Source organism: Lolium perenne, chromosome 4 (assembly GCF_019359855.2).
Source record: "Lolium perenne isolate Kyuss_39 chromosome 4, Kyuss_2.0, whole genome shotgun sequence".
In the NCBI taxonomy this organism is placed as follows: domain Eukaryota; kingdom Viridiplantae; phylum Streptophyta; class Magnoliopsida; order Poales; family Poaceae; genus Lolium; species Lolium perenne.
In genome coordinates, this window is record NC_067247.2 from 288,199,816 (window position 1) to 288,212,838 (window position 13,023).

The 13,023-nt window shown below is 42.1% G+C and overlaps 1 long non-coding RNA gene across 3 annotated transcripts; it reads right to left on the reverse strand.

Annotated features, from left to right (window-relative positions):
* Positions 1 to 2,882: 2,882 nt before the first annotated feature.
* LOC127295687 (uncharacterized) lies at positions 2,883 to 6,582 on the reverse strand. Of its 3 annotated transcripts, none has more exons than XR_007848011.2 (4): positions 6,275 to 6,582; positions 5,213 to 5,342; positions 3,795 to 4,435; positions 2,883 to 3,236 (listed from the first exon to the last, which is right to left on the reverse strand). It is a non-coding gene; the product is annotated as an uncharacterized lncRNA (long non-coding RNA). The 3 variants fall into 3 exon arrangements; XR_007848012.2 differs by having other exon boundaries at positions 2,883 to 4,264; positions 4,338 to 4,435; positions 6,275 to 6,578; XR_007848010.2 differs by having other exon boundaries at positions 2,883 to 4,435; positions 6,275 to 6,578.
* Positions 6,583 to 13,023: the final 6,441 nt, after the last annotated feature.

Here is a 13,023-nt window from a genome sequence, read left to right on the forward strand (position 1 = left end):
ACTATAATGATAGTAGTCTTTTGTTGCCGCCTGTTATGGAGGATAAATTTGATTATGATTACAATATGCCTCCTATATTTGATGATGAGAATAATAATGATAGCTACTTTGTTGAATTTGCTCCCACTAGAACTAATAAAATTGACTATGCTTATGTGGAGAGTAATAATTTTATGCATGAGACTCATGATAAGAATGCTTTATGTGATAGTTATATTGTTGAGTTTGCTCATGATGCTACTGAAAGTTATTATGAGAGAGGAAAATATGGTTGTAGAAATTTTCATGTTACTAAAACACCTCTCTATGTGCTGAAATTTTTGAAGCTACACTTGTTCTATCTTCCTATACTTGTTACTTTGCTCTTCATGAACTTGTTTATTTACAAGATTCCTTTTCATAGGAAGCATGTTAGACTTAAATGTGTTTTGAATTTGCTTCTTGATGCTCTCTTTTGCTTCAAATACTATTTCTTGCGAGTGCATCATTAAAACTGCTGAGCCCATCTTAATGGCTATAAAGAAAGAACTTCTTGGGAGATAACCCATGTGTTTATTTTGTTACAGCAATTTTGTTTTATATTTGAGTCTTGGAAGTTGTTAGTACTGTAGCAACCTCTCCTTATCTTAGTTTTGTGCATTGTTGTGCCAAGTAAAGTCGTTGATAGTAAGGTTCATACTAGATTTGGATAACTGCGCAGAAACAGATTTCTTTGCTGTCACGAATCTGGGCAAAATTCTCTGTAGGTAACTCAGAAAATTATGCCAATTTACGTGAGTGATCCTCAGATATGTACGCAACTTTCATTCAATTTGAGCATTTTCATTTGAGCAAGTCTGGTGCCTCAATAAAATTCGTCTTTACGAACTGTTCTGGTTTGACAGATTCTGCCTTTTATTTCGCATTGCCTGTTTTGATATGTTCGATGGATTTTTCGATTCCATTGACTTTTAGTAGCTTTGTGCAATGTCCAGAAGTGTTAAAAATGATTGTGTCACCTCTGAACATGCAAATTTTAATTGTGCACTAACCCTCTAATGAGTTGTTTTGAGTTTGGTGTGGAGGAAGTTTTCAAGGGTCAAGAGAGGAGGATGATATACTATGATCAAGGAGAGTGAAAAGTCTAAGGGTCCGTTTGTTTGGGCTCCTTCCAGCAGCTCCAACAGCTTCTAGGCTGTGGAAGCCGGAGCCCAAACAAACAGCAGTTTTTTGGCTGGCTCCAAGCAGCTGATGGGTTAGAGCGCTTCACATATTTGCACTACGAAGTGGAAGCTGCGATTTCGGTGCTTCTCCCAGCCGCGGCCGGCTCCAAACTCAATTTTACAGGTATACCCTCCCACCAAATCCCATACTACGCACCAAATGCCACTGGACGGTTCGTTTCTATTTCTACTCCTCGCGCTAGGGTGCTCGGCAGCCACACACACAGGCATTCGCTCAGTTAGGGTTCGTACCCAGCCGCCACCTACCTTCGGGCCGCCGTCGCTCGATCTCCGGCGACCGGTGGCGCCGCCCTCCTCCAGCAGGCGGAACGAGATCCCGCGTCTGTGAAGACCTCACTCCCGGCGCCGATTCGTTGAACCCTGTGGCCTCTGCCCCGACCCGAGCTCCCAACCGGCCGGCCACCAGCGAGCGTCGCCGAGAAACTGTTCGCCGTCGAACTCCCGAGCCGGCGAACCCCCAATACCTCCTGCTCCACCACCAGACACGACCCACTCCAGTTCAAGGTAAGGTCTGCTCCTTCCCATCCCGTATTGCTTTTATTTGTCAAGATTGGGGGTCATCCTGCGCATGTCAAATAGATACTGTAGGCATGTACGATGTTCTATTGTTCTCGATTGCTACTCCTCTGTTGCTAGATACGTCTAGGCTTGTATGCCTATGTCAGATGATGATCTGCTGTCCACATATATATTACTGCTCTGTTCTGTCCAAATCTAGTGAAATGTATCTATGCACTACCTATATTATCAAAGGAATGTAATTCTACTTAAATCTAGTGAAAATTGCTCAATTTCAAAAAAAAAAGATTCTCAAACGCATCGTTTTAGGTTATAACACGAAAGTTGGAACTTAAATTCGATCAACAGAACTACAAGGGTATTCAGGACATTTCAACATACTTTAGGTGCAGCCGCAGCTGCAACAGCCGGTGAAACAAACAGACAACAGATAACTCCAACCTTCCAGCTTCAGCTGGCAGCTACCGCTGATTTTGGCAGCTGCAGCTGTGGCAGCTGTAGCCGTGGAGCTCCAGCCCAAACAAACACAACCTAAGCTTGGGGATGCCCCCGGTGGTTCATCCCTGCATATTCCAAGAAGACTCAAGCATCTAAGCTTGGGGATGCCCAAGGAATCCCCTTCTTCATCGACAAAATTATCAGGTTCCTTCTCTTGAAACTATATTTTTATTCGGTCACATCTTACGTACTTTACTTGGCGCGTCTTTTTGCTTTTGTTTTTGTTTTGTTTGAATAAATAAATGCTTGTGTGGGAGAGAGACACGCTCCGCTGGTTCATATGAACACATGTGTTCTTAGCCTTTAATATTCATGGCGAAGCTTCTTCTTCGTTAAATTGTTACTAGTTAAATGCCCGTGCGTTGCACGGCTCAAATTTTTTTCTATCTATTGCACATGTTAATATAGTAATATATAGTGTATATGAAAACTTAAGTAGATTATATTTTCAATAAAATTTAATTATATGAGAATCTATAATTCATCGTCATATGTATATAAAGCAACAACCCTCGTCCATGTGTACCTAAATAAACAAGTCATAATTATCTCTTGAAAGCTCATGACATGTCTTATTTTTTACGCCAGAAAGTAGTGTAAAACCAAATTCTATATCAATGTTCAGAATTAGTAACTAAAGCATATATAAATTTTAACTAAATACATGCACGTAGTTACAAAATAACATTACAACTTTCAACCATGCTTTGACAAACTCAGCATCGATTAATTTCAGCTTTGTCCAAATTTTTGACGTTGTCGACCCTAATTACAATTAGGTTATTCAGCCTTGTTGCTTCCCTTTCATATGACATCTACACTTTCAATGTATTGGTAAAAACAAGCATGCCAATTGGTGAAAGACAGTATGATGGAACATATTGCACCACATCTTCGCATGTTCTCTATAATTCTTTGGTGTCCTGCTAATGTAGTATCCACATCCATGCTTGACTGCTTACCATACTTTTTCATACATGGTGTAGATCACAACCCCTAAAAGGGAGAAGAGGCAAACGTCAACAGATATGCTTCGACAAAAGTTAATTGCAGCAGTCATTTCTTATTTCAAGATAATTCAAGATCTCTTATATTGCATTCCATGTGGGAAATAGGGAGAAGACAGAAAATGATCAATACAACTATACAAGCATATTGTCCTAGAAAGATGAAAAGTTACAACAGATATATATTTCTACATATCCATAGTAAAACTCGTGCATGCTACAAAATCAAATTCTTTTTGCAATATAGTACTTACCAAACAATTAAGAAAAACAGATGCACAATAAGGATATGGATAGCAAAATATCCTTTTATGACAGGAAACCTATAGCCTGAATATCTCATCCGCTTTGGCATGTCAATAAATAGTGCATGTACGAAACAAAGGTCATGTTAGAAGATCGAACTTCAGATTCTCATTTCACAGAGGCTAGATGAAATAGTATACATTTGATGTTTTCTGGTTGAATTTTTACCAAAATTTCGTAATGGAACAACATCTTAATAGGATAAACAGAGGTTTCTTGCTATAAAGTATTGAACTCCTACCATTGTACTCTCCTTGTCCTGTAGATTATCCAAATGAAAGCTCTTAAAAATCATCATCACTCTCTACATGTGGTATCACATCCCTCGTAGTAGGTCCCCATATTCTCAGGGCACAATCAATAACTTTGGTCTCAAGGAAACCACTGCATAAGGTGTGAATTTGTTTTCATACCACTCTTTCGAAGCATACGAAAGTTTCCATGAATTTGCATTTGAATTCTAAATTGAAAATAGAGACCAGAATAAAATATATCTCCATATATTTACTTCAGCAAATTTTTATCTGCTCAATAAATCTCACATCAAAGGTAGTCCAAGAAGGAATGTAAACAAAAGATGCAATCAAGTTGAAAGTGTAGCAACCATGTGAGGGAGGAAGCTATTCACTATTATCAATATGAGACTGATTTCATCCGCAGGCACTTCAGGAGTGGTGAACCAAAACGCAATTTTATTTGAGAATATATACTCTGCAGCAGAATATTTTTAATGCAGTGTAACTGAGACAGAATATCGACATTTTGCCAATTCCAAAACACTTACCTGTCTAGATAAGAGCTGTGATAGGAGGAGCACCATACGGCGTGATGTACCTCTTCTTCGGATCCAGCTAACTGTTCACTTCTTCGGATGCTAGCACCCTGTGGTATTGAGACGAAGTGTTGACACCGAGAATTGAGTGTTAAAGAAAACATAAACTTTGGAATTGCATGCTGGCACGAAGATTGTAACCGACGAACACATGGATTTAGAAGAACTAAGAAGAACAAAATAAACCTTACAAATTCTAGAAGGAAAAGTGTACATGAAACGCAGGCTACACAGCAAGACTTGACATCATCCTTCAAAATTAGAAGGCCAAACTCGAGCCGATCATTGGATCGTACCACCTGCTTTTGACTGAAGCTTTTTTAAAGCATTACTAATTGGCCATGAAAGAGTCAGTTAACCTAGCAGAGATGTATAGATTGAAAATCTGGCAAGCATCCAACTGAATCTACAAACATGAATTGTACATGTTGCTTGCATCTAGCCCCTCCTGGGAAATCTAATGTCATATTGCATGGTTTGAACAAAATGACAATACAAAGGTGAATAATAGCCTAAAGAACACATGTCACTGGCCATTGTCGGTTGGGCATGTCTACACCATGACACGCCATTAAGACACCTGAGAGAGTTCCACTATGGCCCACATGTAAACCATGGAAGGCTGTAAAACCATCCTTGTTTGATTGAAGTGATCATGTCTTAGTCTAAGATGGAAATATCTTCCGCCAATTCAATTTTAGATTCAACTGGATTACATTTAAAAGTTACTTATTTTTTGCGAACCCAATTATGCAGCAAGTTACACAATAAGAAATGTCGATGTAAAGGAAATCTATCAATATTTGAACATCGAGGAAGCATAGTACCTTATTCATGATCATATCGCAGAATGGCATTCCGGTCACTCATCCATAAATAACATCTCACATCCTCGGCTCAAATATTATCTTCCCTGGTGTCTTTAGTAAGTTCCTTGGAACATCGAGAAGAGCTTTCCTGATAAGAGAACGCTAGAATTAGTGAATAACAAGTATTCTAAAATCCTGATGCATGTATTTAATGGACATACTGAACTATGGTAACTCCTTGTTTCAACTCAAAAGCTCCAGGGTTGCTGGGCATCCTCTTTTATACCATTGGCATGTCAAAGTTTACATAAAAAAATCTCAACTACAGGGTCTCCACATGCGTCATTACCTAATCATACTCTTATAAATAGAAGCCTTGGTTTTGACTTACTGCCATAGAAGGTTGCTCATCCGAAAGTTAGTGCTCAGAACGGAACAAATAGACTTTTGAAGAAAATATTATTCAGCATTTGTGTATATTTGTTGTAAGAAACAGACTGTTCAGAAACACTCAAATCCACCATGGTAAAAATTAGCAATGAAGCAAATAAATAAAATCCAACTCAGTTTCTATTTGTTATAAACATTTGCAGATACAGTGATGCCAAAGATATAACATGAAATTGCATATCTATTATTTAACCAACGCTGAACATCCCATGTACTATTCACTATAGGGCCAAATATTTGAAACATGGAGATGAGGAAAATCTGAAGGACCATACAACGGCCTAAAAAGCATATTCGTGCACGTAGCGCCTGGTCGAGAGCTCTGGGCAAACTCTGAAAGGACTTGGCGACACAGTTCATGGAGTACCATCGAGGGCTGAGTTGGACGGCGGCGGCATCCATCCCAACACATCGGCGCGAGATGAGTGTGGCAACTAATTAAATCTGGAACGACAGTTCCCACCATCGGATCTGTACCAAGAGAGCCGGAATTGAAATGTGTAGTGAGGCGGGCATCAATAGGGGATGAATAACGGGAATCCTAGAATATCAATCTGAGCACATCAGAGAGTTCAACCCTCCATCCAGGAAATTAAGGTACAGGGATACCAAACCGGAGAGTTTGAGGACCTGATTTTCTTCGCTGATGGAGACCAGAGCCATCCCATGTCCTATGCGTCAATCCACAGTGGCGAGAGGTGGATTGGATCCTTCCCGCCTAATTCCAGACTCCTGGTTAAGAGGTTCCCGGCATGAGCAACGAATCCCTGGATCGGTCTCGTGGGTGCAGGCGTCAGGGCGAGCGGAAGGGGGCGTGCGTGGGCTGGCGACGTAGCAGCCTTGCAGGGGTGGCTCCAAGGCGGCGAGTAGGCGGTGATGTGTACAAAAATCGCGGCGATGTAGGACACTGAAGCGGAGCTTGATGCGGGGCATGGGTGGGGTTGACTGAGGGAGTGAGGGGGCTGTTTTCACTACCCGTTTTCTCCACGAGGCGTGGTATGCGGGAGCGCGGACGATGAACGAAACGGACCACGTATTGGCTGACGACGGAACCTCTTCCCCTTTTTTAAGTAGTAGAGATATGGTTGGAATTGGAAAATGATACATGTAGTAATTGCTATAATGTCTTGGATAATGTGATACTTGGCAATTGTTGTGCTCATGTTTAAGCTCTTGCATCATATACTTTGCACTCATTAATGAAGAAATACATAGAGCATGCTAAAATTTGGTTTGCATATTTGGTCTCTCTAAGGTCTAGATAATTTCTAGTATTGGGTTGAACAACAAGGAAGACGGTGTAGAGTCTTATAATGTTTACAATATGTCTTTTATGTGAGTTTTGCTGCACCGCTTCATACTTGTGTTTGTTCCAAATAACATTGCTAGCCTAATCCTTGTATCGAGAGGGAATACTTCTCATGCATCCAAAATCCTTGAGCCAACCACTATGCCATTTGTGTCCACCATACCTACCTACTACATGGTATTTCTCCGCCATTCCAAAGTAAATTGCTTGAGTGCTACCTTTAAACAATTCAAAATTTATCACCTCTGATTTGTGTCAATGTTTTATAGCTCATGAGGAAGTATGTGGTGTTTATCTTTCAATCTTGTTGGGCAACTTTCACCAATGGACTAGTGGCTTCATCCGCTTATCCAATAATTTTGCAAAAAGAGCTGGCAATGGGATTCCCAGTCCTAAATTAATTAACAAAAAAATAGACACTCCTCCATGGTATGTGATTGTTGGACGGCACCCGAAGGATTCGGTTAGCCATGGCTTGAGAAAGCAAAGGTGGGGAGGAGTGTCATCATAATAAAACTAAAATAAAAAAGGCACTCCTTCATGGTATGAGATTGTTGGCAGGCACCCGAAGGATTCGGTTAGCCATGGTTTGTGAAACAAAGGTTGGAAGGAGTGCCACACAAAAATAAAAATAAAATGGGAGCCGCTCTTTGAAGGTTTGTCTGGCAAGGGGGTTAGAGTGCCCACTACCATTCGTTGACAACAACAAACACCTCTCAAAACTTTACTTTTATGCTCTCTATATGTTTTCAAAATCAAAGCTCTAGCACAAATATAGCAATCGATGCTTTCCTCTTTGAAGGACCATTCTTCTACTGTTATGTTGAGTCAGTTCACCTATCTCTCTCCACCTCAAGAATCAAACACTTGTGTGAACTGTGCATTGATTCCTACATACTTGCATATTGCACTTATTATAATACTTTGCATTGACAACTATCCATGAGATATACATGTTACAAGTTGAAAGCAACTGCTGAAACTTAATCTTCCTTTGTGTTGCTTCAATACCTTTACTTCGAATTATTGCTTTATGAGTTAACTCTTATGCAAGACTTATTGATGCTTGTCTTGAAGTACTATTCATGAAAAGTCTTTGCTATATGATTCATTTGTTTACTCATGTCATTTACCATTGCTTAGAATCTCTGCATTCATTACATATGCTTATAATAGTATGATCAAGGTTATGATGGCATGTCACTCCAGAAATTATCTTTGTTATCGTTTACTTGCTCGGGACGAGCAGAAACTAAGCTTGGGGATGCTGATACGTCTTCGACGTATCGATAATTTCTTATGTTCCATGCCACATTATTGATGATATCTACATGTTTTATGCACACTTTATGTCATATTTATGCGTTTTCCGGAACTAACCTATTGACGAGATGCCGAAAGGCCAGTTCCTGTTTTCTGCTGTTTTTGGTTTCAGAAATCCTAGTAAGGAAATATTCTCGGAATCGGACGAAATCAACGCCCAGCATCCTATTTTTACACGAAGCTTCCAGAACACCCGGGAAGGACCAGAGGTGGGCCACAGGGGCCCCATGAGGGTGGCCTGCGCGGCCCAAGCCCTGGCCGCGCCGCCATACCCCCTCACCGCCTCGTCGCCCCTCTGACTCCGCCTCTTCGCCTATATAAAGGTCCCAGACCTAAAACCTCGATACGAAAAAGCCACGGTATGAGAAACCATCCAGAGCCGCCGCCATCGCGAAGCCAAGATCTGGGGGACAGGAGTCTCTGTTCCGGCACGCCGCCGGGACGGGGAAGTGCCCCCGGAAGGCTTCTCCATCGACACCACCGCCATCTTCATCAACGCTGTTGTCTCCCATGAGGAGGGAGTAGTTCTCCATCGAGGCTCGGGGCTGTACCGGTAGCTATGTGGTTAATCTCTCTCCTATGTACTTCAATACAATAATCTCATGAGCTGCCTTACATGATTGAGATTCATATGATGATGCTTGTAATCTAGATGTCATTATGCTAGTCAAGTGGGTTTTACTTATGTGATCTCCGGAGACTCCTTGTCCCACGTGTGTAAAGGTGACAGTGTGTGCATCGTGTGGGTCTCTTAGGCTATATTTCACAGAATACTTATTCATTGTTATGAATGGCATAGTGAAGTGCTTATTTATATCTCTTTATGATTGCAATGTGTTTTGTATCACTATTCATCTATGTGCTACTCTAGTGATGTTATTAAAGTAGTTTATTCCTCCTGCACGGTGTAATGGTGACAGTGTGTGCATCGTGTTAGTACTTGGCGTAGGCTATGATTGTGATCTCTTGTAGATTATGAAGTTAACTATTACTATGATGGTATTGATGTGATCTATGCCTCCTTTCGTAGCGTGAAGGTGACAGTGTGCATGCTATGTTAGTACTTGGTTTGGTTATGTTGATCTGTCATGCACTCTAAGGTTATTTAAATATGAACATTGAATATTGTGGAGCTTGTTAACTCCGGCATTGAGGGTTCGTGTAATCCTACACAGTTAGTGGTGTTCATCATCCAACAAGAGGGTGTAGAGTCTAGCATCTATCTATTTATTCTGTTCTGTGATCAATGTTGAGAGTGTCCACTAGTGAAAGTATGATCCCTAGGCCTTGTTCCCAAATACTGCTATCGCTGCTTGTTTACTGTTTTACTGCATTTCTACTGTCTGCAATATTACCACCATCAACTACACGCCAGCAAGCACTTTTCTGGTGCCATTGCTACTGCTCATATTTATTCATACCACCTGTATTTCACTATCTCTTCGCCGAACTAGTGCACCTATTAGGTGTGTTGGGGACACAAGAGACTTCTTGCTTTGTGGTTGCAGGGTTGCATGAGAGGGATATCTTTGACCTCTTCCTCCCTGAGATCGATAAACCTTGGGTGATCCACTTAAGGGAAACTTGCTGCTGTTCTACAAACCTCTGCTCTTGGAGGCCCAACACTGTCTACAAGAATAGAAGCTCCCGTAGACATCACCCTCACTTCCAGAAAATAACCTACGGTGTGTTCATGGCTGCCACGAAGCTCAAGCACTATTTTGAGGAACACCCCATGAAAGTGGTGAGTGAGGCACCCATTTCAGATATCATGTGCAACAAGGATGCTAGCGGCAGGATTGCTAAATGGGCAATTCAGATATCACCATATGTGTCAGTATACAAAAGAAGGGACGCCATAAAATCACAAGCCTTGGCTGATTTTCTGGTCGATTGGGCGGAAATGCAATACAAACCACCGGAACACAAGGTAGAGTACTAGAAGATGCACTTTGATGGATCCAAACTCAAGGAGGGTCTGGGTGCCGGTGTGGTCCTAACTTCACCAAAGGGAGATCATCTCCGGTATGTTCTGCAAGTACACTTCAGAGCATCAAACAATGTAGCTGAGTATGAAGCTCTGATCCATGGGCTCAAGGTTGCAAAAGAAATCGGTGCGCACCGGATCATGCTATGGCGATTCAGATCTTGTGGTGCAGCAATGTTCCGGAGATTGGGACGCAAAATATGCCAACATGGCCTCATACCGGTTTCATGTGGAAAAGATTGCAGGCTTCTTCGAGGGCTGTGAGTTTCACCATGTGCCGCGCGCGGAAAATGAAGCTGCGGATACTCTCTCTAAGCTAGGTTCCTCCCGGCAGGAAATTCCTTCCGTAGTGGCTTTGGCTCACCTAAGGACACCATCCATTAAACCGAGTCCGAAATCGGAGTCAATCTTTGTACCGGAGTCACACATTGTGCCAATGGACATTGACGAAGGAAACCCGGGGACTGCAGGATCTAAACCGGAAGAAGCTATGCTGGTGGACAGTATGGAGATAGACGTACCAGTGTTTCTGGTTCGGGAAGCACCAATTTGGGTTGAACCTATAAAGGAATTCCTGATCAACGGCACCCTGCCGGTTGACGAAAACGAATCAAGAAGGATCCAAAGAAGGTCCAAGGCCTACACTATCATCAATGGTGAGGTGTACAAAAGAAGTGTTACCGGTGTCCTCCAAAGGTGTGTGGAACCGGAAGAAGGAAAATAAATGTTGGTGGAAATTCACCAAGGAGAGTGATACGTCTCCGACGTATCGATAATTTCTTATGTTCCATGCCACATTATTGATGATATCTACATGTTTTATGCACACTTTATGTCATATTCATGCATTTTCTGGAACTAACCTATTAACAAGATGCCGAAGTGCCGATTCTTTGTTTCTGCTGTTTTTGGTTTCAGAAATCCTAGTAACGAAATATTCTCGGAATTGGACGAAATCAACGCCCAGGGTCCTATTTTGCCACGAAGCTTCCAGAAGTCCGAAGAAGAGACGAAGAGGGGCCACGAGGGGGCCACACCCTAGGGCGGCGCGGCCCCCCCCTTGGCCGCGCGGCCCTGTGGTGTGGGGCCCTTGTGCCGCCTCTTGACCTGCCCTTCCGCCTACTTAAAGCCTCCGTGACGAAACCCCCAGTACCGAGAGCCACGATACGGAAAACCTTCCAGAGACGCCGCCGCCGCCGATCCCATCTCGGGGGATCCAGGAGATCGCCTCCGGCACCCTGCCGGAGAGGGGATTCATCTCCCGGAGGACTCTACGCCGCCATGGTCGCCTCCGGAGTGATGTGTGAGTAGTCTACCCCTGGACTATGGGTCCATAGCAGTAGCTAGATGGTTGTCTTATCCCCATTGTGCTTCATTGTCGGATCTTGTGAGCTGCCTAACATGATCAAGATCATCTATCTGTAATTCTATATGTTGCGTTTGTTGGGATCCGATGAATAGAGAATACTTGTTATGTTGATTATCAAAGTTATATCTATGTGTTGTTTATGATCTTGCATGCTCTCCGTTACTAGTAGATGCTCTGGCCAAGTAGATGCTTGTAACTCCAAGAGGGAGTATTTATGCTCGATAGTGGGTTCATGCTGCATTGACACAGGGACGATGTGAGAAAGTTCTAAGGTTGTGTTGTCTTTGTTGCCACTAGGGATAAAACATTGATGCTATGTCTAAGGATGTAGTTGTTGATTACATTACGCACCATACTTAATGCAATTGTCTGTTGCTTTGCAACTTAATACTGGAGGGGGTTCGGATGATAACCTGAAGGTGGACTTTTTAGGCATAGATGCAGTTGGATGGCGGTCTATGTACTTTGTCGTAATGCCCAATTAAATTTCACTATACTCATCATCATATGTATGTGCATGGTCATGCCCTCTTTATTTGTCAATTGCCCAACTGTAATTTGTTCATCCAACATGCTGTTTATCTTATGGGAGAGACACCTCTAGTGAACTGTGGACCCCGGTCCAATTCTCTATACTGAAATACAATCTACTGCAATCTTGTTCTCTGTTTTACGCAAACAATCATCATCCACACTATACATCTAATCCTTTGTTACAGCAAGCCGGTGAGATTGACAACCTCACTGTTTCGTTGGGGCAAAGTACTTTGGTTGTGTTGTGCAGGTTCCACGTTGGCACCGGAATCCCTGGTGTTGCGCCGCACTACATCCCGCCGCCATCAACCTTCAACGTGCTTCTTGGCTCCTACTGGTTCGATAACCTTGGTTTCATACTGAGGGAAACTTGCCGCTGCACGCATCACACCTTCCTCTTGGGGTTCCCAACGGGCGCGTGTTGAACGCGTATCAAGCAGCTTTTTCTGGCACCGTTGCCGGGGAGATCAAGACACGCTGCAAGGGGAGTCTCCACTTCTCAATCTCTTTACTTTATTTTTGTCTTGCTTAGTTTTATTTACTACTTTGTTTGCTGCACTAAATCAAAATACAAAAAAATTAGTTGCTAGTTTTACTTTATTTGCTATCTTGTTTGCTATATCAAAAACACAAAAAAATTAGTTTACTTGCATTTACTTTATCTAGTTTTCTTTATTTACTGTCTTGCACTCTACATTAAAAATACAAAAAAAATTAGTTACTTTTGTTACCATGTCTAGCTCTGAACCTGTTACTTCTTCGCCTGAAGAATTAGTCTTCACTTTTAAACAAGGGGATGAGGAGAGTTTTAAGGATGCTTGATCTAGAATTTTTACTTCTTATCGTAAAACTGAACC